The sequence below is a fragment of the Camelus bactrianus genome, chromosome 2, assembly GCF_048773025.1.
Source record: "Camelus bactrianus isolate YW-2024 breed Bactrian camel chromosome 2, ASM4877302v1, whole genome shotgun sequence".
Taxonomy (NCBI): Eukaryota; Metazoa; Chordata; class Mammalia; order Artiodactyla; family Camelidae; genus Camelus; species Camelus bactrianus.
In genome coordinates this window covers 130,294,183-130,320,233 of record NC_133540.1, presented here as the reverse complement: position 1 = coordinate 130,320,233, position 26,051 = coordinate 130,294,183, and the positions used below count along the sequence as shown (strand labels likewise).

At 43.1% G+C, this 26,051-nt stretch overlaps 1 long non-coding RNA gene across 1 annotated transcript in view; it reads left to right on the top strand.

Moving 5' to 3' along the window:
* Positions 1 to 26,051, top strand: part of LOC123613677 (uncharacterized) — a 173,202-nt gene that overhangs the window by 31,897 nt on the left and 115,254 nt on the right. Inside the window, exon 2 of the long non-coding RNA XR_012501588.1 lies at positions 12,218 to 12,292. This is a non-coding gene — a long non-coding RNA (uncharacterized LOC123613677). The remainder of the gene's footprint in view (positions 1 to 12,217; positions 12,293 to 26,051) is intronic.

Genomic DNA, 26,051 nt, shown 5'->3' with positions numbered 1-26,051 from the left:
GGAAGAGTAGGTTATGGATCCAACTGAGATCCAGGCTATTTGACCACAATGCATCTTCATGATAAAGCTTGGAGATGTCCTGTGATTGCCAGGAGGACTTTACCAGGGTGAAGGGTACCTTTTGATAATGTTGTAGTTCCTTTTCCATTTCTTGCTCAAATATTTGTTGACTGAAAAGAAAAAAGGCATCTCCGTACAGCTCTGTTCTAGGTGTTTGTGATACTCAAGATAGAAGAAAGTTTTTCCTTATTCCTCAAGAGGGGCCCCTGAAATCAGACATTTGGGTCTGTTCAAGTTTTACCCCAGAACAACCTCCTACAGAGCTCAGAGGTTGTCTGCTAAGGGTGGACTCTCTCCTTCCACGTTAGTCTGTGCTGCATTGTGCATGCCTCCTGCTCTCCATTCAACCCAAGTTGAACACTGTCTGACCCTCTTGTAAGTCTGTTCCTTGAAAGTCCATGGCCAAGGCTGTTTTAGGGAACCTCAGAAGACGTGGGCTGAGGTGGGCTGAGTCAACATGGAACAGATGAAATCCAGGGGTGTGATATGTGATCAAAGAATTGCGTGACCATTAGGGGATCTAGAACACATTGCTAGGGACAAACCTGGAGCTAGCATCAAGGGTAAATTGCCTTGGGCTGAGGGCCTTAGGCAAGGACTGATAATCTGGTTCACCATACACTGGAGCCTGGCCTGCCCATGGTGGCCTTACTGTGAAAAGTAAGTCAAGCAGATTTTCACTGACAGATATGCTAGTGTTCATGGTCATGGGTACCAGTGTCCAGAACAATGGAACATAGACCTGGGTGCCCCTTCATGGAAGAAAAGGGATCATACCCTTAGACCCTTAGGAAATGTTTCATAAAATGAGTTACTGGTCAGTCCACAGATCTGTATCATCCTAGAGCAGTAAGTGATTGATGCCACATACTCACCCTGAGGTTTCAAAAGTGCCCTGGACCTGGCTCTTGAAGGGCTCGTCGCAAGTACATACATTTGATGTATCATTGTTGTGCTTGGTGAGCAGACATCTTTCTGGGACGACTTGGTGGCATTTGATCAAGATTGTCATCACAATGACAATCTTCTTTATGGCCCTTCTTGTATCTTAGTTGTGTGCTTAGTCACCCTTGGAAGGCACAGTGATCCAGTGACTAGAAAGTGTCATGTGATTTGACAAATGGATTGTGTAGTCCCCTTGTTGTGTCTTTAACTCTTTAGTTGGAAGATGTGTTGCTCCTTGAAGGATTGTTTTAGTCCCCCTCCTAAGTCGCAACCTATGGTCTGATTCCAAGAGCCCCCTCATGGGAAACAAGGACTTGCTGTAGGACTGCTGTGTGTACTTTCCATCCTTGGAGGGTCTCTGTTCACCTGATACTTCATGCTTCATCTATATCTTCCTCTTTTTCATTCAATCCAAAAAATAGTCACGTGGGCAGACAAGGAGCCCTGGGGTGTTTGGGATCCTTGGCCCAAAAACTTCCCCCTGGACCTTTGTTTTTCTGAAGGGAAAGTCATCTAGTCAGGTTGAACTTTGACCTCTAATCATCGCCGTATGATGGACTTAATTTTCTTAACTTTCTCAGGTCAGGGACTTGGCTGTTGGCAGCTGTAAGGTCATGTTCTTTAAGCTTCAGAACATAAGTATCTATGAAATTTATTAGACATGGAAAGGACACTTTTAACCTGATTCTGTATAGGTGGGTCATCTGTGCCAAGGATCTGGTAACCTCTGACCAGTGAAGTTTCATTAGAAGTACCTCCAGCTGTTGAATGCAGCTCTCTGTAGCGTTAAGATGCCATTGATACATAGGCCACAGGGATTTATCCCATTGAAGTGTCAGGACCCAATGTTTTCTTAATGTTATCCTGTACGAAGAAATAGAACTCCTGGTTGTCAATTGCCATAGAGGCTAAGATCTCTATTTCATGGATGCCTTGGTCTACTGAAGCCTATTCTGAGTCCACACCTGTGGGGCTCTTTTCTGTATTGGTCTGCTGCTTTGTGGAAAGAATGCAGACAGTGGAGACGAAACTTAGCAAAGGGCACCTGGGCAGGACCACAGAGTCATGGAGTTTAAGCCCTGTGCCCAACATACCAGATAGGGCCTCCAGTGCAAAGAATGATAGGCAGGTTGGTCTCCAGTCATAGCTTTCAAGATATCAATGTAGCAACTGTATTCAGTGTCCCCAGAGGGGAACAGCAGTGCTCAACTGTTACCTTCACTGTCTTTGTACAAGCCTTTAGGGCAGCAGTGCATGGCAGAGGGGAGTGGTCTTAGGAAAACGTTGAAGAGATAGGTGGAAGGTGACTCATCTCATCTCTGAAGAACAAGATTTCACCACCAAGGTGGGACTTTATTTTTGTGTGCATCTCGAGTTAAAGGGTCTTAGAACTCTTGAAGGTTTTGCCCGTGCTGGGCAATGTCCAAAGACTTCATTTTATCTGAACTTGGTCTCAAAGCAGCCAGCTAGGTCAGGACTTTCTAACCTCATTCTTATGGATGTCTCTGGCTGGATGAGTCTCCATTGTCGGGGGCTGTCCCGTGCACTGTAGGATGTTGAACAGCATTTGTCTACTGTGACAAATGTCTCGACACAGCTATACTTGGGAGCAAAATGTCTCCTGGCTGAATCAATGAGCTCAGTCCTTCAAGGAGTACCTGAGGGCAACTTGTAGCTCTTCTCCCATGGGGCCTTGGTGGATAGAGGCCTGGATGCTCTATTTCTCTCATGAGCTCAGAAAGGAGGGAGAATATTCTGGAGAGAGGACAGGATACTCCCCCCACTGAAGCCAACTCTTCCTCCTTGGATAGATCTCATCAATTTAGCTTCTACAGCCTGGCATGTGTTTGTTTCATTCTCTACTCTCACTTTGAGGAATCCTCTTCATCACTTGATTCTTTTGTGAAACTTGAAGCTAAACATGGTATCTTTCTTCTTTATTGCACACACCCCAGTGCAAGATTCTTGCTACTCAGGCCTGAATCTGAATAACCCTTATATATTCATGTCAGACACACTCTGGATCATGCTTAGTTTATCTGGGTGGATGCTGAGTGAGAAACTAGCATGTGCTGTTGATGTTGGCAGTGGCTTCAATCTTTGTAGGTGACCTAAGGGGCCATGTTTGAACCATGTGCTCCTGGGGCCAAAACCATCATCAGAAGGCTTCTGATGACTCTCAGGAGTTGAGTTAGAATTCAATTTCTCTTAAAATATAATAATAATAAAAAACCCCAGGAGATTCATTACAAGGCGTTGACTCACGTGATTGTGGGGATGGCTTGCCAAACCTAAAACCCGTAGGGCAGCCAGTTAGGAAGTACAGTCTGGAAGTCTTAGGCAGGAATTGAGGCTGCAGTGCACAAGGGGCATTTCTTCATCAGGAAAGCCCCTAATTGGCTCCTCAGGCCTTCGAGGTGATGGGACCAGGTGCACCCACATTATCTAGGATTATGTTCCATACTTAAAACCAACTGATTTTGGACGTATCACACAATACTTTTGAGACACTAGTGTCTGAAATAAGTGGAAACTGTCGCCTGGATAAGTTGACAAATGAAATTGACCATCACAAGTTCTAAAGACCTTTTTTCTGGAGAAACTGAGCCAAGTGCTAAAAATCAGGAAAATGTCTGTGCAACCTGACTTTCCTATATACAGTTGACCCTTAAACAACATGGGTTTGAACTGTGTGGGTCTCTTTATGTGCAAATTTTTTCCTGTAAATACGCACTACAGTACTACAGGATCAGCTGTTTGAATTCACAGATACAGAGCCGTAAATGTGCTGGGCTGACTGTAAAGTTATACGTGGGTTTTTGACTGCATGGGGGTTGGTGCCCTACCCTGCACTGTTCAAGGGTCAACCATACTAATCTCCTGAAATCACCAGGATATTGTTTTTCCCAAAGCATAATCAAAAGCCCAGTAGACTTCCACACTCAGACCTCACATAGTACCTAGGATGTCCTACTCACACTGCATGTACCAATGCAAGGTACAGGGAAGGTTTCTAGGACTGTGGTTTCATAAATTCTTCTCTGGATCATCTCATGTGCTGCTGTAGCCCATGTCACTTCTATAGGCTTCCAGGGATCAGGAAATGTGCATGGTACAATGACACTGAAGTGGCCAGAGTGCCTGGTTTGGTCCTGAGGCAGGTGATGGCAGATCAGGACATCTCAATATCTTAGTTTTCCTCTGGGAATACAGTTTTTGTGGAGGACGTAAACAGTGATGAGCCCTGTCTTCCTCACCCCAGCTCTCTGGACCTCATTTGGAATATGGAATATTTTCATGGCCATGTACAGTATTAGGCCACCTGCCTCAGGCCACCAGATCTAGTGTATATGTCTGGATATTGCTATCTTGGCTGCCTCCCTCCAACATGAAAAGCTCCCTTGGTAGGGCTGGGTACCTCACACCTTCAGCTTCATTCTTAAGTGTGGCAGACGCTCATAAGAATTGACATTAGAGGGACTGAAAGGAAGGCTGATAAGATGGTGGTGGAGGGGGGGAAGCAACTGAGGGCTGGAAGGCATTGGGCTAAACACTGTAAGCACACTTTTAATTTTAGGTACTCCAGGGGCCTGAAGTTCTCCGCTGTAGGAGGTCAAGGACTTGACAAGACTTGAGGTCGCTACTGAGAACCATCTCTTGTTAGGTGCACAGGGAGTGGTCTCTAGCATGTGCTGCAATGCAGCTCCATGGCCTCCGTCAGGGGCAGGCACTGGATGAGCAAGGATGTCAACTATTGAATGAAGAGGAATGAAATGCAGCTCCTTTAGGCATAAAGCATCTTTGAACCTTATGAGGCACAAAGGGGACATTTTTAGCTTTAGATTCTGTCCATCTACCTCAAACAATGGTCTTGTAACCTTGATCCATGTTGACCATTGAAGCTCCACTTGGAACCCTTTTAGTTGTGGAATGCTCCCTGCCTACAAAATTTTCAGGGCATCAGAAATGTGGAGGCTGCAAAAGTGTCCCCCACTGCCAAAATGTCAGGGCCCAGTGCACATCTTGAGGGTTCCTTGTGTGAAGGAAGAAGAATTAGTTTGCTAATCACCATTGAAATCAAGGTATATTGATTTCACAGGTCTCCCAGTCTGTGGAAGCTTAGAATTTGTGCCTATAAGGCTCTTGTCTGTGCTGCTCTGTTGCTAATTTGAAGAAGGAAAGCAGAAAATGGACAGAAAGCCTAGCACAAAAAGAACCTAGTCAGGACTGCAGAGCTTGCTGTCTTGGGATCTGAGGTCTGCACCCAACACGTCTGATTTGATGTTCAGGAGAAAGTAATGGGTGAGTTGGTCTCCTAGTCGTGTCTTGACACCAGATGGCCTCTGTAGCATAAATGTCACCAAAGGGAAATGGGGAAAAGCCAACTTGTGTTCAATGTTATCGGGCACACTCTTGAAGGAAGCAATGCATAGCAGATGAAGGGTCTTTGGAAGAATGTCAAAGAGCTATCTCTCCACTCTAGGAAACAAGCTCTAACAATTTGGGTTGGGTTTATCCTTGTGGGCTGCTTCAGGTCATGAATACTCAAATCCTAAAGGTTTTACCTGTGCTTCTAAACAGATATCAAAGGCAGCAGACTGGTCAGATTTTCTCTTCTAAGAGCACCAGCTCGTTAATGTTTCCCAACCTCAGTATTGTTGACATTTTAGGTTGGATGATTCTTTGTGGGGAACTGCTGTTACACCACAGGATTTTTAGCAGTATCGCTGATCTCTTAAAGCCATTAGCTCCATTCCACAAATTAATGACAACTGAAAACCTCTCCTTCCATTGTAATATCATTGATAGAATGGATCCTGTCTCTAGTCAAGAACACTCTTTCCCCTCTCTAAAATTTAGAGCGCTAAAGCCCCTCTGTCAACTTACTGACCCTTCTGGTCTTGCTGGAGAGATTTCTTGCAGGGCAGAAACTTGAGTTGACCAAGGCTGGCTGGCCTTGGTCAAGCACAGAGCCTGGAACCCAGAGGAACTTGAAATTGAGGCTAGAAGGTTGTGATCTCCACCAAGGGAACTAACCTACTTGAACTGAGTCAATCTTCCACTGCTCCCTCCCTGCCATCTTTCCTTCTGCTACTCTGGGGAGTTGCTGGTTGGGATAGAAGTTGGCACAGGACTGAAATGACTCTGAGGTGCTCACCAAGAGATTCAAGCACCTACTGACCTCAGGTCACAGTTCAGTCATTTGCCAGTTGATGGAATCAGTCTGATCTTTGGTTCCGTTGCTGAAGCAGGCTTGGAACTTTCTTGTCTCAGTACAATCGACTGGCCCACAGGAAATTTGAGATCCTTGAGTAGACTTACTTGGACAATGTTGCTGGGTATAGGATTGTTTTTCCTTTTGAAATGACACCGGTGGGCCTTTTAAGTCAGAGATTGAGACATTTGGTCCGTGAATCCCTCTGCTTGACATTCTGTCACCTTGGACTGCATGGGAATGGGCATCTCCACGCGCCTATGGATGTGAAAGTTGGTTTACATTTCAAAGCAGTGTACCTTTATATTCTTAATGCTTGATCCTTGGATGTGTAAAGTGAACTTCTTGGCTTCTGTAAGTAAGCTCCATGTACCTCTAGTGTTTTATCACATGCTTACTGTATACAGTAGGGGCCAATTCTGTAAATGGATGTGTTGCACAAAGAACAGGAACATCTCTTGTGTCTTTGGTGTCGTTGCATTAAAGTGACATAATTGGAGAAAAAACCAGCAGCTTGTTTAGGGGCAAAATTACCCCTAGTTGAGGACTGCTGAACTAGGCCTTTCCTAGGAAGACGAGTAGGTGCCCACTGGTCTGACAATGGGTGGAGTGTTGAATGCTGACGAATTGAAGTTTCCTTTGATTCCAGAAAGTGGGGAGAGTTTGGATGGCCTTGGTCAGAGGTGGGGGATTTCCCCAAGAGGATCAGCTCTATCTCCTTAGAAATTTTCCCTAAATTTAGCTCATAAGACTTCTTATTCCCAATTGTATCCTCTTCCACTTTGGGGACTCCCTTTTCAACTCTTGAGTTGTGTTCCTGTAACTTACAGTTCAAAGTCTTCATGTCCCCATGTTGTATATTTCGATGTTAGTCCTTAGCACATAAATTCTTAGCATTTAAGTATCTGAATCTGACCTGTGTCCTCATTTGGAATGCTTTCCAGTCACATTTAGCTTGGATGGGAGGATGCTGAATGAGAAACATGTCTCTCCCGTTGTCTTTGTGAGGTGTATCCCTGGAGGTGGCATGAATGACTGCCCCTAACCATAACCACCTTGCTGCTGATAGCCATCCTTGGATGACTTCTGACCACTCAAGAAATTGATAGACTTAAATTCTCAATTCTTGGTTGATGTCTTAGGGAAGTAGTTAATTATACAAAAGAAGTCTGATATCTAACATTGGCCACTGTTTCTGCAGCCATTCTGCTCAAATTTCTAGGTATTGTCCATCAACCAGAAGTCTCATGGCATAAATTAGAAATCCCTAATGCCTGACTCATATTGATCCCTGAGATCTTTGCCCATGCTGGAAGGACCAGATGGAAAAATAGGACCCATGGTGTTGGAACAGGTGGCCATTGGATATTTATGCCCTAAATATATGCTGTTACTTGTGGGCTGATCAAGGGCCCTACAGTGTCCCAGACCAAACTCAGGGCCAAAATGAAATAGATGTGCCTGGGTGAGGGGTGCTGGCAGATGTAGGGGGTGTAGGAACTGAGCAAAAAGCCCACTCATGGGAGTTAGAGATACACAGGATTTTTGCAGAGAAGGAGAGGACAGCCTTTGGCTGGCCTCTGATTTGCTGGTGATGGACCAGGCTGGGAGTAAAGTGAATTGTTGGATAAATGTCCCATGACCAAAGTAAAAGATGGCAACTTCCTAAGTGTTCTGATGAAGTTTTATTTTGGCATTAAACACAGCCTGGTGACACTTGAGAGAATAGGCGTTATGGGAGGCACTCAGTTTCTAAGAAGTTGGCACAATTTTTCATTTCTCCAAATGTCTTCAAGCTTCAGTCCTCTTTAAATTGAGGCTGTCACCTTTTGTAGCTTCACTTTAATCTAGGGAATAACTCACATGTTAGTCTACCCCCCTGAAAGAGGGACCCATGTTCTCATGCCTTTTTTATTTTTAACACCTTGCTTGCTCAGCTTTGGGAAATATTTGATCATCACACATCTTCTGTTATGGCTGTGATTATTTTGTAAAAGATCAGAGCTTTTCTAAACGTGTGGATATCTTCCCTGTATGTATAGCTCTTGCAGGGAATTAACATCCTCCTATTATTTTTTCACTCATCCCTGGCACACGAGAATGATGCTTAAATCATTCCAGGTCAGTGGGGAATTGTCCTCCATAGGTCTTGCATTATGGGGAGGCAGGGCATGTTGGGTCAGACTCCCCATGAGTCGACACCCTTAAGTATAGTGGTGCAAGGATTAGTTAACAGTATCTAGTAAGATTACCTCCACAAAGAGGTTGGAGGGCATATTTGCCAAGGTGTTTCCAAGACATACTCACCAGGTTGTAGGTCATGTGAGGTCTTCATCTCCCAGGAATGCACTGTTACAATGCTGCTTGACAAGCTTTGCATTTCAAGTGCTTTAGTTAATTCTTGGCAATAGGTGAGCTCTCCTGTAATCATAGCAGGTTCATATATTCATTTAGTCTCATGGATCTGCGAGTAACAATGTCAAATTGTGACAAATGGTGACAATCTATTTTCTTCTGAGGGAGTGGATCTTAGACTGAGCATAACCAAAGACAATACTTTGGGCCAAGGTAGCTTAAACAATTCAACTAATTTTGCCAACTGAGTTCTAATTATTCCCTTAGTGTGTTCTACCAATCCAGAAGACTAGGGATGGTAAGCACAGGAAAATGTTGCATAACTGGCCCAGTGTTACAGACAGAGTAAAACTTGTTCTGTAAAGTGGGAGCCTCTGCCCTATGTAGTTCAGAGGAAACTCCCCAAGTTGGGATGATTTTTTCTAACAATACTTTACTAGCTGGTGTGGCTGTAGCTCTGTGACATGGAAATGCTTTTACTAGTAAGAACACAAAAAATCATTACCAGAACATATTTATACCCTTGAGAAGAAGATAACTGGATGAAGTCCATTTGCCATATCTCCAAGGGCTGTGAGGGAAGAGGAAAATGTCCCGCAGTTGTGTGAAGAGGCTTTTCTAGGTTATTCTTAGAATAAATTTGACATCTCTGATACCCAGGGGGCCATCTTTGGGGATGGTTTCCAATGGTATTGCTTTCCCCAAGATACCATTTTGTCAGTATTCCAATGAGTTAATTTCTGTGTGTAATTCAAGATTTGTTCTTCTAGGCAATCAGGGAGAACAGGTTGGCCATTAGGACTGAACCCCATAGGCTCCTTTTATTTATTTTTTCATTTTTATTGAAGTATAGTCTGTGTACAATGTTGTGTCAATTTCTGGTGCTTCAGTCATACGTGAACGTACATAGATTTGTTTTCATATTCTTTTTCACCATAGGTTACTACAAGATACTGAATATAGTTCCCTGTGCTATACAGTATGAACTTGTTGTTTATCTATTTTATATATATTAGTATCTACAAATCTCAAACTCCCAATTTATCCCTTCCTACCCTATTCCTCACCCCAGTAACCATAAGTTTGTTTTCTGTCTGTAAGTCTGTTTCTGTTTTGTAAATAAGTTTGTTTGTTTGTTTGTTTGTTTTAAGATTCCACATATACGTGCTATCATATGGTATTTTACTGGTTTGATAATTTTCTTTTGTATTAGCTTGGTTTCATTGTGGCTTTTGTGACTCTATTGTATACTTTTGATTTGTGGTTACCTTGTTTTTCAAGTATGTTAATCCCTTACTATATCTGTTTGCTTTAGACTGGTAGTCATGTAGGCTCAAACACATCCTAAAAAGAATGAAGGAAAAGAGTGAGAGAAAAAAAATCTATATTTTGTTGCTCCCCTTTCTCACCTTTGAGGATTTTGATTTATTTTTTTTCCCTAAACATCTTTATGTTTATTCTCTTGCAACTCATTGTAGTTATTACATTTCTAATTATGGTTTTCTCATTTCAATGGCTTCCTGCTTTTCTATTTAGAGTAGACCTTTCAACATTTCATTTAGCATAGGTTTAGTATTGCTGAACTCTTCTAGTTTTTGCTTGTCTGTGAAATTCTTTCTCTCTCCTTCTACTCTGAAGGATAGTCTTGCTGGATAGAGAATCCTAGGTTGCAGCTTTTTCTCATTCATGACTTTGAATATATCTTGCCAATCCCTCTGGCCAGCAATGTTTGTGTAGAAAAATCAGCTGAAAGCCTTTTGGGGATTCCCCTGTAACTAACTCTTTGTTTTTCTCTTGCTGCCTTTAGAATAATTTCTTTATCTTTAACTTTGGCCAACTTAATTATAATATGTCTTGGTGAGGTCTATTAGGGTTCTTCCTGTTTGGGACCCTCTGTGCTTCCTGTACTTGGATATCTATTTCCTTCTTTAAGTTTGGAAAGTTTTCAGTCATGATTTCTTCAAATACCTTTTCAGTTCCCTTTTCTCTTTCTTCTCCTTCTGGGACCCCTATTATGCATAGGTTGGCATTATCCCCTAGGTCCCTTATATTGCTTTCATTGGTTCTTACTTGCTTTTCTGTCTGCTGTTGTGATTGGATGACTTCTGTTATCCTGTCTTCTAAGTTACTTATTCATTCTGCATTATCTGGTCTCCTTTTGATTGCCCTTAGCTCAGCTATTGTCTCAACCATTGAGTTTTCCATTCTTAATTGGCTCCTCTTTATAGTTTCTATTTCCGTTTTTAAAGTATTCTCTGCTGCTATTTACAGCCTCTATTATTCCCATAGGCTCCTTTTAAAATCAAACCTGCAACTTTGTTCTACCCATTTCTACGTCATGTTGTATAGCCAACTGTTGAGCCTCTGTAAATTTCCTTTATGACTCCAATAACCTTAAGAGGCAATGGGATTAGGGTCAAATCTAACAGGAATTTGGAGGGCTTTAGACTTAACAGCAGCATCAGTCAATTGATATCCTTTGCTTTCCTCCATGTTTTTCAGAGAATGCCCAGAAGTTTTTGAAACAAACAAAAGATTTAGGCATCTAGATGGAATCCATAAAGCTTAAGACATAATGTTTTTAATCTTCTTCCCAAGAGAGGTCAAGAAACCCTTGTTTCCAGAGCATCCCCAGGTCATGACCTACACCAAAGACATCTCCACTATCAGGATGTATGTTAGTTGTTTTGTCTTTGGCTAAAAAGCAAGCCCAAGCTAGAGCAAAAGCTCTGCTTCCTGAGCAGAGGTGGCCTCCAGTAAAGATTCAGCTACTACAGGTGGAGTTAAAGACACTATAGCATATCCAGCTGTATGTCCAGTCTCATATGTGACCCATCAGTAAACCAGATTATTTCTGCATTATCCAGGGGGGTCTCCTGTAAATTTATATGAGGAGTTAGCAATTGATTGGTCAGTGCCAAGCAGTCATAAGGAGTTCTGTCATATGGAAGAAAGAAGAGTAGCAGGATTCAAGGTGTCAGAGTGAGCAGTAGTTACATTTGGAGAGGGCAGCAAAAGGGTTTCATAAGAGGTCAGTCTGCTGGTAGACATTGAGTATGAGAATTAAGTAGGGCTTCCACTGAATGGAGAATGCATACTGTCAGTGGGGAGCCCATGACAATTTCCTTAACAGCGTATGTTTGCTGTGGTCATGATTGCTTGCATGTAGAGAGATAGCTCTTTGACCACTGGATCTAACTGACCATGATATCCAATATGTTTCTGTCCATGTCATTGGGCTAAGACTCCTAGTGTTTCCTTCTTTCATGTACGAAGATGAGGAAAGGCAATTTATAACTGGGGTGTCCTAAAGCAGCAAGTGGGTCATAGAAGCTATCCTTGATCCTTTTAAATCCAGTTTCAGATTCCTCTGTCCAGTCTAAGGCCTCTACTTGGTCAGCCTTAAAGCCTCTGTATAAAGGCTGAGTTGTAATAAAGAAATTTGGAACCTAACTTCTATAGCAATCTGTTAATCCTAAAAAATCCTTTCAATTATCTCTTGGTTTTAGGGAGAGAAAGACAGGATACCTAAAGTGTGGTTAGGGTCTAATAGTACCACTCTGTTTGAATATTAAATATCCTAAATATTTCACTTGCATTTTACAAAACTGAAGCCTTTCTTTTGTGTCCTTTATATGCCAGTTCTTACAGCAGATGAAGGCTGTCCTGAAGCATCCTGGTTTCTTGCAATAGGAGCATACACCCTTGGAGTACCAAGTAAGGCTTGAAATCTTGGTTTGATGGACAGTTATTTCATTTGAAGGTTTGAGTCTGAGCCACTTGGATCTGAGAATCCTTGGCTCTGGTAGCTTTCTCTTTGGAGATTTCTGTCAGAGTCTGAGAAAGCTGTTTAGCTAGAGTAGCAAATTCATGGGGTCTCAGCATAATCCACGTTAAGGAATGTTGTTTAACTAAGATACTTAAGGAATCTTGTAATCCTGCCAGAAAGGTAGAGTTAAATAGACTGGCAGTTTCATCTGTCAGGGTTTTAATGTCAGAACTTTGAAAAAATTTCAAAATACCATAGTCATATACTTTTGTGAGGCTCATGCACAGTTGAATAATGTACCAGTTAATACACTTAGGAAATAGTTATTGAGAAGTGAGAGACCTTTAGCCAACTTTTGAACATCTGCTTGTCCCCTTGTGCCTACTCTAGGAAAATCATCAGTAGGATTATTCCAAGCAATAGTCTCCATTCCTTCTCTAGACATAAGCCCTCCTACAAGCAGATGTAGTTGTTGATATAAATCTGAGTAGCCACGCTGTTTCAGTGAGAAGATCAAATTATCTCGGACACTCAGTGGAATCCTCTAACACTGGGAAAGCCCTTAGCTATGCATATAATTAGTCCAAGGGATATATGTGATTGTTTAGATGCTGTCCTCACTGGACCTGGCTTTAAAAGGGGCTGCTGTTAAGGGAGGGCAGTATGGCTAGCCTGCTGTCGGGAGATCAGACTTGGTATTATAAAATGAAGTTTAGAGAGATAGCGAGGAGAGCATTGTGGACACTCAGAGGAGCAGGAAGGGGCAGAGGGAGCCAGGGAGAGTGCTCTTGGAAGCCTCAGGATTGTTCCAATTTGAAAGTCTTCAGATAATTGCCAGTTTGTTTCTCTGAGGGAAGCAATAGTGGATTCACTATTACGTTTGGAGGCTTCAAAATACCAATTGAAATATGCTTCACATTCTTGTTCCATAGCTTTTCTCTTGAGCATCCAAATAAACTCAGGAATCTCAAATGAGTGGCAAGGGGGCCAACAGTTTCAAGTTGTCATGGGTGATTTTAGTCCAACTTAACAAATTGAGAAGAGGAGGGCCTGATGTTTTAAACAGAAAATAAGCCAGAGTTCTGCACAGCAGTTGCCCTTCGATGGTGCCCTAAGAACAGACTCCCTATAGCTGAGTAGTCACCAAGGTGACTTCCCCTTTCAGATAGTTGGCAACAGAGGACATCCAAATAAAGTGTAGAGCCTTGAGCAAGATGGGAGGTTTGGACCAAGAGGATTTATCCCCATGACCCAAAGCCACCGAGGAGATGATGGAGGACAGTAGGCACCATACTTATGTCTGGTAGAATTCAGCCACTGGCTTCTGTTTCTGACACCACATAAAGCCTATCAGTCATTATCAAGGCACTCATCAAGTGACTTGATTAAAACTTTGTTCTTGGAAACCTTGGTACTGCTTATCTGGAGCCTTAGAAACTACAGTTCAGGAGACACAAAACATGATCTCACTTACATGTGGAATCTAAAAAGCTTACAGATACAGAAAACCAATGAATGTTTTGCTGGAGGTAGGGGGCAGGGGTAAGGGTTAGGCAAAATGGCTGAAGAAAGTCAAGGTACAAACTTGCCAGTTATAAAATAAGACGTGAGGCTGTAATGTGCAGCATAACAACTATACTTAATATTGTATTGGATATTTGAAGGTTGCTAAGAGAATAAACCTGAAAGTCATTAAGAGAAATTTTGTAACTATGTATAGTGACTAGATTAACTGTAGTGATCACTTCACAATACATAACAAATATTAAATCATTATTGTACATCTGAAGCTAATACATTGTATGTTAATAATATCACAATGTGCAGGAAAGAAGAGGGATAGGAAGAAAAGGAAAACCTTGACCACAAGGGGGGATTTTCAAGGAAACAGCTGACCCATGATATGTACAGGAATCTTAGGGGCAATAGGAAAACACATTTACCAGAAGGAGGGTTTTCTCAAAGTCAGACATGGTCAACTCTACCTTGCTCGATCATTTGACTGACATGTGGAGGGTGCCCTAGTACTGCATCCCAGGATGGGCTTTGTTCTACTCTGGAATGTGTTTCACTGTCTTGTCCAAAGATGAAAGCTAAGTTCACAACCAAATGTGTGGTGGTAACAAAAAAATTTACTATGGAACATTCATCCTGTCCTTCCTGGGAGAAACCAGAACTTGAGGATGAAACACAAGTCAGGGCAGCAGTGCTGAATGACAAGATTCTCTCACAGACATCTTCTGAGTCAGTTAGCAAACAGTGCCCAGACTCCAGTGGTCTACAACACGAAATGTCCGTTCTTGTCCTCACAGGTCTGTGGGTTGGTGGGAGCAGCTGTTGATATGGGTGCTCCTCAGACCCAAATATGTTTAAAGTTCAAGTTCCACTGAGGATTTCCAAACAAGGAAGTCCTTCATTGGGTTTGCCCCATTATTTCTTCAGCCTGCTCTGTGGGCATAAGACACCCAATTGCACAAAGCAGTCAGCCTTTGCACCAGGAAGAACTTGATGACCCCGTACCACAAGAGAGGAGCCACATCCAAAAGAACTTTTTAGTTATGAATCATTTTCTATGACACTCAGTCTTGCTCACTGCAGTGCTCTGTTCTGCAGTTTGCGTGGACAAGAAAACATTCCCTTTCTTCACTTCAGTTGCATCAGGAGCAGGTGCAAGTACTCTTTAGAGTGAACTGAAATCCAATCTCTTCATGTGCATTGACACAGTACCAGATGCCTGACTACTTACAGCAAGTGCCCATGTGCTGCTTACGTGGCTCCCTCTTCCCAAAGGGAGCATAAGGAAGGGGTGTTGAAATGAAACACTGTTCCCACCTACCTCATCCACCACAAATTGCTCCTCCCTTGAGAGGATAACTATGCCTCCTTTACTGCAGGAATGGTCGGCAGAGCCATTCCAGCCTGCTTGAGTTCATGTTTATTCCTCTCAGTTTCTCTGGCATATCTTTCTGTGAAGGAATAAACTAGAGATTGATTGAGGGGACCATCAAATCAAGGGCCATGTTATCTCATTCTCTGTGTCTGAAAAGAGGCCGTTAGAGGTAAAATGTGGGCTCTGTTTGGTACCACGGTTGGTCTAGTCAAGGATGGGAAAGTGAGATGAGAAGGGCTTGTTGCCTCAATTGCCTGTTTTTGTTCACTTGGAATTGTGTTGATTCATTTTTGAAGGCTAGTTTCACTGGGTAAAGAATTCTTGGTTGAAAAGTCTTTCAACATTTTGATGTGGTTCTAATGCCATCTTGTATATATATGATCTCTGAGAAATCAGCTGCTAATCTTACTGAGGCTCCCTTGTACGTGATGAGTGGCTCTTTTGCCACTTCCCAGCTTCTGTCTCTAAACTGTTGGACTGTGTGTCTAGCTGTAGATCTGAGTTGATCCAGTTTTGGAGGTGATTGAACTTCTTGGTTACGTCAAATGTTTGGTCAGCTTGGGATGCTTACACCCATTTCTTCAAATACCTGTCCGTCCTTTCCTCCTTAGACTGCCACTGTGCACGTGCTGGTGTGCTGAGGCTGGCACTGCCAGGTGTCTGAGGTTCTGCTCATGTCTTATTTCCCCAGGCTGCAGTCTCAGCCTGTCTCTGAGTTTTCTTATTCATTCTTTCACCAGCTCTCAGCTGCTACTGAATCCCTCAAATGAATTTGTATGTTTCAACGCCAGAATTACTGTGTGGTTCATTAAACCTCTATTTATTGATATTCTCTACTTGAGACATTGTTCTCATACTTTGCTTATTCTTTACACATGATTTTTTTTTACCTTTTTGAAGGTATTTAAAATAGCTCATTTAAATTTTTTTTTTACAGTAAGTACAAACCTGGGTTTTCTTGGAACAGTGTCTACTGATGGAATTTTTCCCTGTGTATGGGAATATTTGTATACCTCAAGTTTGTTAGACTGGATATTTTAAATCATAGGCAGCTCTGGATATCAGATTTCTTAACTCCAGGGTTTGTTTTTGATTGTTTCCTGGCTTTTTGGACTAATATTAATTCTTTATATTCAGCCATCGAACTCTGCTCAGTTATCTTAATCACTTCACGATTAGATAGCTATTTCCTTAAGTGTTTTGGACCAACAAGTTTTCTAGTTGTGGAAGAGGCACCCTGTGTGTTGGAGCACACCTTTATCTGGCAGTTGTAACTCTGCCTCAGCCTTGACTCTCCACTGTGAGCCTCAGTTCAGAAAGAAAAATTAGGGCTTTCTCATATCTTTTTAGGGGTTGTGCACAGCCATGCACCTATCCATATGTGGCCTTCTAAGGTCCCAGAAATATGCTGGGGTTTTCCAAAATGCCCTGTTAACGTCTCCTTCCAGTCTTTCCAAGTTTTTATTTAGCCTCTTGTCTCTTATTTGACCATCTGATAATGCTACCTCTGTGTTAAACATTTTTTTTTTTTTTTTTTTTTTTTGTTGAGAAGCACATTGGGAATAGTTCTGTTTCCCGTGATCCAGCTCTAAGGTCAACTAAAGACAAGCCCAGAACACGGCTTTTACTGGGAAGTGCTAGACAGGCCAAATTGTTCCGATTTCTGGGGCAAGGGATTTTTATGAAGACTCAAACCCAATTTTACCCTACAAAGGCTAATAGGCTGACTTTTTTTATGGCTACCATTGTTGTGAGGCTGTGAGTTCTCAAGTCAACTGTGGAACTGGGGAGATTAGAATAAAACAAGTTAGAACAATGAGCTTTTTGGCATTCTAAGTATTAGCTACATTTTTTTTTCTTTCTGGAATACACGCTCTTTGGATTGTTGCAACACCGGGTTAATTTCCAGAGTCCTGCAAAAGCTAACAATTTTGTCACTGTGCTCACTGCTTTTTATATGGGAAGATTTTTAGAGACCCTTACTCTGCCATTCTGGAAGTGCTTATTCCACTGTGCTGACATAGTTGGGGAAAATCCTTGCAAAACTACTCTGCTTCGACTCCTGATCACAGGTCTGGGTGTAAGGGGCATGTGGTGCACATTATGAGACTGTGCTGGATAGAGCCTATGTTGTTTAGCTCTTGTCTACCTGACATTCCTATTCCTTTGTCTCAATGGGTTCTTTCCCATCCTGGAAATCTTGATGGTCAATGTGATGTTTCTTATCACATAGCTTCCCTGGAAGAGGTTGGCTCTCCACCTTACTCCAGACCATCATCACTGGAACTTGATTGAGGAATATTGACTGTTGCATTGGAGCGCTGTCTTCTCAGGGCTTCAAAACACTTGGGTGCCTGCTCTGAGGAGGCTGTGATGTCTCAAGGGGCAGCATTGTATAGTCACATGGAGGAAGCAAAGGACTGAATGCAGAAAGCTTGTAACTAGGTATCCTCTGCAATTTTTTTTAAATGGATGCTTTTGGCAGAAATAGAATTGTCCCAGATAGTCTGGGCACAGTGTCCAAAATGGTCAACACCAGCACCTTCTTTGAGAAGGTGGAGGACCAGTCCAAGATACTCAGAGCAAACAGCTCTGAAACCACATTGTTTACTGTGCTACTATACTGCTTGGCTCAACTAACTTCAGTGAGGCAGAATTATGAGCCAGAAAGGCTTCTATTGAGAATGTAGCCAGTGGACATAGTACATCCTCTTGGCCCTCGGTGATACGATCACTGTGTTTCTGAGGTGCTCTGTGCCCTGACTAACCCACAGAGGGAGTCAGATCGATTCATCCTGGATGGCTTTTGTCACAAAGGGTCTGAGGGTTGCTCTTTACTACCGTGAGATGAGATTTATGACGTTGAAATCAGCCCCTTGTTTTGATTCTGAGTTTCGTTCTTCTCAGAAATCAGAGCTACAAATCGTCATACTCACTGCTGGGCTGTCTCAGTGATGATTTGTTTGCAGTTCCTATCAATGGAACTCCTGTCAAGGCTGGTTAAAATGGGGAATGTGCTTTATACCTGAGGCTGAGCAACCTTCTGAGATTTTGGTGAAAACCCAAGGGTTGAAAAACAGATTGAAAGAGCTTGCAGTGAGATGCAGGCAACAGGCATGTTACTGTTCTCCATGCTGTGCCAAAACCAAGCAGACACAGAGAATGGCATGGAACATGCCTAGCCTCTGCCACTCATTCCTTCCAGAAGAATGTCAAGCATCCTAGGTTGTCCTTTCAGAGAAAGGGGTATGGGCTCAGTACCAATGGAGTGAGGCTATCATGATCCCATGGATGCATTCCTAATGCCCATCCTCTTGTGGTGGTGGCTTTTCTTCTAGGGAGAGTTTTCAGATTAAGTATTGCCTCCATTTCTACTTCCAGTTGTACCTGCCAGAAACAATGTCTCAGAACTCTGATAATGGGATATTTTCCATTCATTAGATTCTCAGGGTTGTTTTACTTGTCTCATTCATTTTAAATCTGCTATAAGATGAATGTACATTGTTTAAAGATATATAATTAGACCTGCCTTGGAGACCATGTAATTTTTGTAAGTCGTTATGTGTTGGAAGAAATCGACAACTCAGCTTTTCATTGGCTGCTCATGTATTAAGTTTCTACACCTGCATGATTATTTTAATGTCAAGCTATTGTATTTCTAGTGTTACACACTTTCTTAGTGCCTAGGGAGAAATATAAGCTGAAAGCTTTATTTTGTTTCCATTTAGTATTTGAACAATAGACTTCTGAGTTCTAGAACAGTCCATTCTTCATTTGATTTTGAGCATTTTATGCTCTTTATTTTGGTGAGAAGAGTAATTGTTTCTGCTGACATTCCTGCCTCTATTGGCTCCCATTCCCTATAGCACACCTGGCTCTACTGAAAAAACCCATGGTTGAAACAGGGAGTCAAGAGCAACATGTTAAGCTCCTTCTCTTGTTTGCAGTCCTTGCAGAACCTAATCTGGGGATGTGGTTGGATTAATACTGTCCAGATCCCTAAGAATAATGCTTCCAAAGATCCTTTCCTTGGACTTTGGCCCACAGATGTGTGTATATGTGGGTGAGGGAGGGGCTGGTTGTGTCCCTCATCATCCGAGCCCCTGCTGGACAAGCCTAGATCCTCCTTTTATCCTCATCTGCCCGACAATTCTGCTTAGTCTCAAAGTTCCTTCTCATCACAGAATACTTGATAATCCAGGTGAAGTTTTTCACCTTCTCTGGAAGAGTGTTTTGTACATATTTACCAATGAATGAATTGGTAAATGAATACCAATGAATGAATTTAATTCATTCAGGCAAGATCCAATGAACGTTGATCACATGCGCAAAATCTATTGTGGGCTTGGGTCATCAGTGTCAACTCCCATACCTTTTGCTGTCAGACTTGGGGTGTGTGTCTTTTTTTCCCACTCGTGTGGGGAAGGGCTGAAGACAGAAATCCCTTGAGTCCAAATTCTCTACTGATGGGTCAGGTTGGTCTTCAGCCTCTCAGCTGATCTTAGGTGGATCGACAACCCAGGTTGCCTGGAGGACTTGACACAGGTGTGTCCTCTTAATGGAACTTTAGCTCTGACATTCCTTGGTTTGGTAATATGGTGGAGGGAATATTGCATGAAGGTCAAGATAGGAATTCGCTGTGTAATCCTGTTGTAATGTTAGAATGAATAAACTGTCCATGTCATCTGTCAAGTCTTTAGTGGCAGAAGTTTTAAAAGTATTTCTCAAAGTGGTTATAATCAGACATTTTTATCAGGCTGTCGATGCATTGTTGAATAACACACCAGTCAACACAATTAGAAAATAGAATGGGAATTGGTGGAGATCATTAACCAACTTTTGAATGTATGCTTGTCCCCTTGTGCCTACTCTAGAAAAATCACCAGTAGGATCTTTCCAACCAGTAGCTTCCATCTGTACTCTAGTATGTCCGCTTGTGCTTCAGGTTCTGTCTAATGATATCAACCTGGGTACTCAGATTTATATGTTTCAGTGAAGAGATCAAATTGCCTGGCAAACTCAATGGAATCCTCTTTTAATATTAAGAAAGACCTTAGCTGTGCATGTAATTCTACCCTAGTCCAGGAGTATAGGCTCCGTCCTCACTGGACCTGGTTTAAAAGGGGCTGTCATTAAAGGAGGGCAGTATGGCTAGCCTTCTGCAGGGGGTCAGTCTCAGTGTTATAAAAGGATGTTCGAAGAGAGAGACAGCAAGGAGGAGAGACTTGTGGTGGTCACTGAGAGGAACAGGAAGGAACAGAGGGAGCCAGGGGGACAGAAAGCTCTTAGAAGCCTTAGGATTTATCCAATTTGGAAAATCTCTGAGATCATTGCAAGTTGGGTTTCCTGAGGGAAGCAATAGTGGAGTCATATGTTTGGAGGCCTCAAAATACCAGTTGGAAATGATTCCCATTCTTCTTTGTCTTGCTCTATGGCTTTTCTCCAATTGAGCATGAAAGTAAACTCACTTGGGAATTTCAGTGAGCCGCAAGTGGGCCAACAGAGTTTCATTTATCACCGGTGATTTTAGTCCAATTCAACAAACTGAGAAGAGGGCTTGTAAATCTTAAATATCATGTGAGCCAGAGCTCTCAGTAATAGCTGCACGTCAGCAGCACCCTTAGAAGCCAGGCCCCCATGACAGTCCTCAGCAAGATGGCACCCCTTTCCAGTAAAGAGAAGACACCCAAATAATGACGGAGAACCAGGGCCAAACTGGCTGGGAGGTTTGAAATAAGAGGACTTACTCCTATGATCCAAAGCCATCAAGGAAACACTATTTAAGGGACACCTTACATGTGTCTGTGGCAGTGCTGGAGGCAGAGGTGAGTTACTTTAGCTTCTGCCTCTGACACCATATCATGTCCAGGAATAATCAATCTCAAGGCTACCAAAAGTTTTATTTGGGGTCCAGGAATTGCAATTTGACAGACAGATTCCAGTAAAACTCCAGGGAAAAGGAAGTATAAGACTCTGGTCTTATAAAGGCAGAAGCCAAAATGTTGTTAGAGTTGTCTTGCAAAAAATTTTGACTCTCACACACAAAGGAAGTATTTATCCTTAAAGGATAAGCTGTCATGAATTGTTTAGAGGAAGGGTCTGATAAATACCTTGAGTTTCTGGAACACGTGTAAATATTTTGGATGCCTGCATTAAGATAAGTGGTCAGAAGTTCAGGTTCCACTGGGTCTGAGGTGTGCATGAGTCCCATTCCTCTGTGGCCCCCCATGTCAGATTTCAGGTGCTCTTAGCAATATCCACTCATTTTGATTTTCCTTTCACACTGAGTATTGCATCTTTGCTACTTAGGTCAGATGTCAAACCCTGAGGGTAAATACATCCCTATAGTAACTGTGCTTCCTGTTACTGCAGTGGAATTCTTGTAGTTGGGAGACTGGCATCATCTCTGTTGCTTGCTCTATGTGGGCAGTGAGGAAAATGTACATCAATGTTGTAGGGGAACAAAATTTGCCACCGAAAATAGTCTTTCTGGCATGTATTTTAGGCTTGTTGTTGTTTAAAATAGACTCATTAATTATTTTACCTCCCCATTAGCTGCCTAAAGAATTTAGATAAAGGGCCTGTTCCTGGAAGGTCTACACCAGAGTTATTTAAAAAGACTGTGGGCTAGATGTGTTAGGGGGAACCCGCAGGGCCCAGAGATCAGAGTCCACTCTGTTGTCTCTGCATGACCCAGCAAACTTGTGTTTACCAAACATTTGCTTTTCCATCTCCATGTGAATTGCCTTCTTCCTCCTTTAATTGCCAAACCACCACCCCCAACACCCTTTTTTGGTTTTAGCCAAAGCTGACATTTAAAGTGAGGGCTCCAGCCATTTTGGTGAGCTACTGAGTTTTCTTGGGTCTCTCCAGTGTATACAGGAAGGATATGTGTTAAACTTCCATCTTTCCTTTCTGTTAATCTATCTTGGGTCAATTTAATTCTCTGACCCACCAGAGCACCCTACGAAAATAAAGGAAGGGTTTTTCCCTACCACACAGTGAGCTGGATTCTGAATTGGAGCCTGAATTTATAGCTTCTCCTGAAATACCAGACCTCTTTGTGTATTTTCTTAGCCATTCTCCTCTCAGCCACAACCATGTAGCCTCTGTCACTGTGGGTGTTACAAAACCTAAGTTTAGTCCACTCAACTGATGCACAACCAAGCCAGTTTACTTGTGCTGAGCTGTGGTGATGCAAAGTACAGCATTTATTGCAGGGCATCAAGCAAGGAGAATGGGCAGCTCATGTTCAAAAGACCTGAACTCCCCAGTGCTTTCAGGCAAGATCTTTGTTTTGGGAATCTTAGTCCCCAGACAGGTTGAAGCCAGTGGGTGATGTGCTTCTGATCAGCATGGGGTCACTTTCTTCCCCCTCGTGGGGGGTCTTAGTTTCTGTAGAACAACTCAGATGTGCAGCAGGTTGTTACATGTATCCCTTGAGGAAAAACTAGGAGTCCTGTGATTTGTCATGAAACTATTGTTTCAGGTGTCATATTTCTTACTTGACTTCTTTCCCTTTGTTGCTACATTTTCACTTCTCTGATTAGTAAGTGCTTGAGTCTGCTCTTCAGAAGTCTGGGAAGGAGCTTTTTTTTCTACAAACGGGGACACAGAGGGGCTTTTCTATCCGGGAAGGCCCCACAATGTTCTGCTCATTTTCATGGGATTTAATGACGTGGCATGTTGTCCAGCCCTGGTTGATAACTGTTTCAAGTTGTCTCTTAGTTCTTGGCACCAGAGACCCTGTAGAACCTTTTCCTGAAAGATTCACTGATGAAGGTGCTTAGGAAGTGAAGCTCATAATCCATCCCCTTCTTCCCCAAAGAACCTGGTGTCAGAACAGAACCTTCTCCAACTGGGACATTCTTCCTTTGTTGTCTGATCTGGGAAAAGTGCAGCCAAGAGACTCGAGAGTGTTGTGCCTGAAGGCGGGAGCTACACCCAGATGTTGTATTTCTACACAAAAAGGAATGAAGAGAAGGTGGCTCTGCCTTCTTCAGGTAGATTTTTCACATCATTAAGCTCCAAACTTGGTCATTGCCCACCCCCACCTCCCCCAGCACCTATACACCATCTTTGTCTCTCTTGTGTCCCTCCAAGTTTTCCTGAAGCAATCTCAGCCTCGCTCACTCTCTGGATCCTCTAACTTCACACATGCCTGCTCATTCTTTAAGGACTAGAAGTTTTGTGAACTGAACCCTTAGAGTCTGGCTGCCTTTGCTAAAGCCCTAGCCTGTAGGAAGGAGATGATAGCTCCTCCACCCCGAGGAAAGCCCACGCCCAACTTGTCCACCTGACACAACTCTTCCAGGATATTACGTATCATGCAGGCTGTGGGGCAGGGGTGCACACAGTGTGCACAAAAGCGTAAGAGCATTTTGTGGGGAGCAGAGCAGCTTGTCTTAAGTGGGGATAGGTACTGACCAGATAAGAGGCTAAAGTATCCACTTGGCTTTTTCTTTTGTTGTCTTAAAACAATAATCTTAAAAATTTGGAGCTCTAATCATTTTTGACTGTTTAAGAAAAAAGTTAGTTCTCATGTCTTAAATAGTACCACATGTCTAGGTGCTTTTTACTTAGTCACGCACCATGTACTCGAGCTGGCCAGGCTCTAATGTGCATGAGCTAGTTTTTTTCCTACATAACTAGCAATGGTTATACTTAATTGACTCTAATATCTGTCTCAAGTCTTTAGAGTTTCTGTTGGAAAGAATTGAGGAGCAACAAAGTTCAGAAAACATTATTCTTAGTTGTGGGTTCTGGCCGGCAGAAGTCCCACCGAGACGGAATGAATTACTCGAGACTCTGTGGAAAAAGTCAAGAAGGCGAGAGGGAGTCGGGAGCCAACTCCACGAGCCTCTCAAATGCTCCCACGTTTATTGTGTACAGTCAAAGGAGGAATCACTGACAGTTGTGTGATGGGATGCAGGAATTTAGGGAAAGACAGGGTAGGATCGAGATTGTAGAGTCTGGCTCAAGGTCAGAAGACCCTTTATGTTTTGGTAAATCATGTTCGTGTTGGCACCAGTGAGCCTTACAGCTTATCAGGGTGGAACGTATGAGAAGCAGCTGCTTAACATTTTTCTTGGACTCAGGCGGCTGTGCCTGACTTAGGTTGCCCCCCCTCTGGGAATCTTACTCGTCAGTGGCTAACCAGCCTTCTCGCCTCTGAGTGTGCAGCTTTTTATGACTTGTTTACCATTCCAGCCCAAGGCTCATTCCTTTGGTCCCACAGTTGGGGGCCTACAGTTTATCTTTAGGGAAGTCATGGGGAGAGGGGAACAACACACATCCTTACAGATATGGTAAAGCAGACCACCAGCCCAGCCAGTCCTTGCTTTGGGGATAGAAGACTATGTAACAGCAGGCACGCCCAGCGTTTATAGCCGAGGGCCTGGGTCCTTGCTTTGCCACGGGCAGAGTGCTATCTGAGACCTCAACTATGCAAGCAAGGCATTGTCTGCTTTTTGCCGCAAGGAGACCGGTGTGCGGATGCACAGGCGCCTGCTTGCAAGGCAGTTACTAAGCACGTTTGCTCTTCTTTAAGGAGACAAGCGGCTGTTGCAATTTGTTAACCCAATCTTGGGCTCCCACACTTAGTCACACATGTTCTCCAGCTTCCAAATTCTAGTAACCAGAGGAAGCTGGGTCCTGGTCACTGCTATGGTTGGGGAAGGTGAGAAGGTCTTCCACGACCACATTCCCTGTTGGTAAAACAACATGTTCTTTTGTCCCATATGTGAGGGCACGTCTCTACAGAAAGGAAGATGAGGTTTGGCCAACTCAAAAGAGGCTGACTTCTGACATCTTTCTCTCTGAGTGGGTGAAGATAACTTCACTGGCTGTTCCCTTGGGCCTTTCTGGAAGTTCTCAAGGAGGAAGGACAGCATGTGATCCTAGCCCTGGCTCTGGCTCCTCCTCTGCCTCAACAATTATTCCCCACAAGGGGGCGCTGGTGGGCACCACCTGTGAGGAACTCCATGCGATAGGTTTCTAAGCACTCTTTTTACAACTGGCATCAGTAGAGTGGGTAGATATGAGCCCAAAGTCATCCAAAGAAGTCAGCAAAATGAATTCAGTGTAAAATGACTCCCTCTGTTCATTTCCTTCCCCCAGTAGAATTCTGTGTCATCAACTGCTGGCGTTTGGCCATGTTCTCTGTAGGGCCATCTGGGTGACCTGCAGGTTTCAGAGGGAAGCTGCTCTGTTTGCATCTGGTCTTCATGGGACACAGGGACTGAGGTTACCTCATAGGGGGCTCTGAATGTCTCCCATCAGTTGCAATGAACCCGGACCCCAGTTGACCAACATCCTGAAAGCCCCATGTGTCCTCGTATATGCCAATCCCACAAGGACCAAGTGCTCTGGGAACCACCCGGGCACTGAGCTGCCTCTGCGGATGAGCAGACATGTGTAAGCCGCGATACTTCAGGGCTAAAACACATCTCTGAAGCTCCTGGCAGGATTAGTGGTTACTAAACACAGCCTTCAGGATGCATAGCTAAGGTGAAGTCCCAGAGGAGAAGTTTATGTCCATGGAAGTCCAGGAAGAGCTATTCTGTCAAGTGGTTATGACTCAGAGCTGAGACCATTTAATAGCTAAAGAATCTCACTATCAGCTAAACATTAATATGTCCTTGAAACAAGCTTTGTCATGTCAAACCCTACCATTTTTTATAGCATGCACTATGTCTTGAGGCACCAGTCTCTCCATTTTGGTGACTTAAGATTGGCCATTTTCAGTATTTGGCCACAAGGAATAAGATGTCCCTGAAAAAACTGTGTGTGTTCAGGTTGTTAATGTTTGTGGAGGT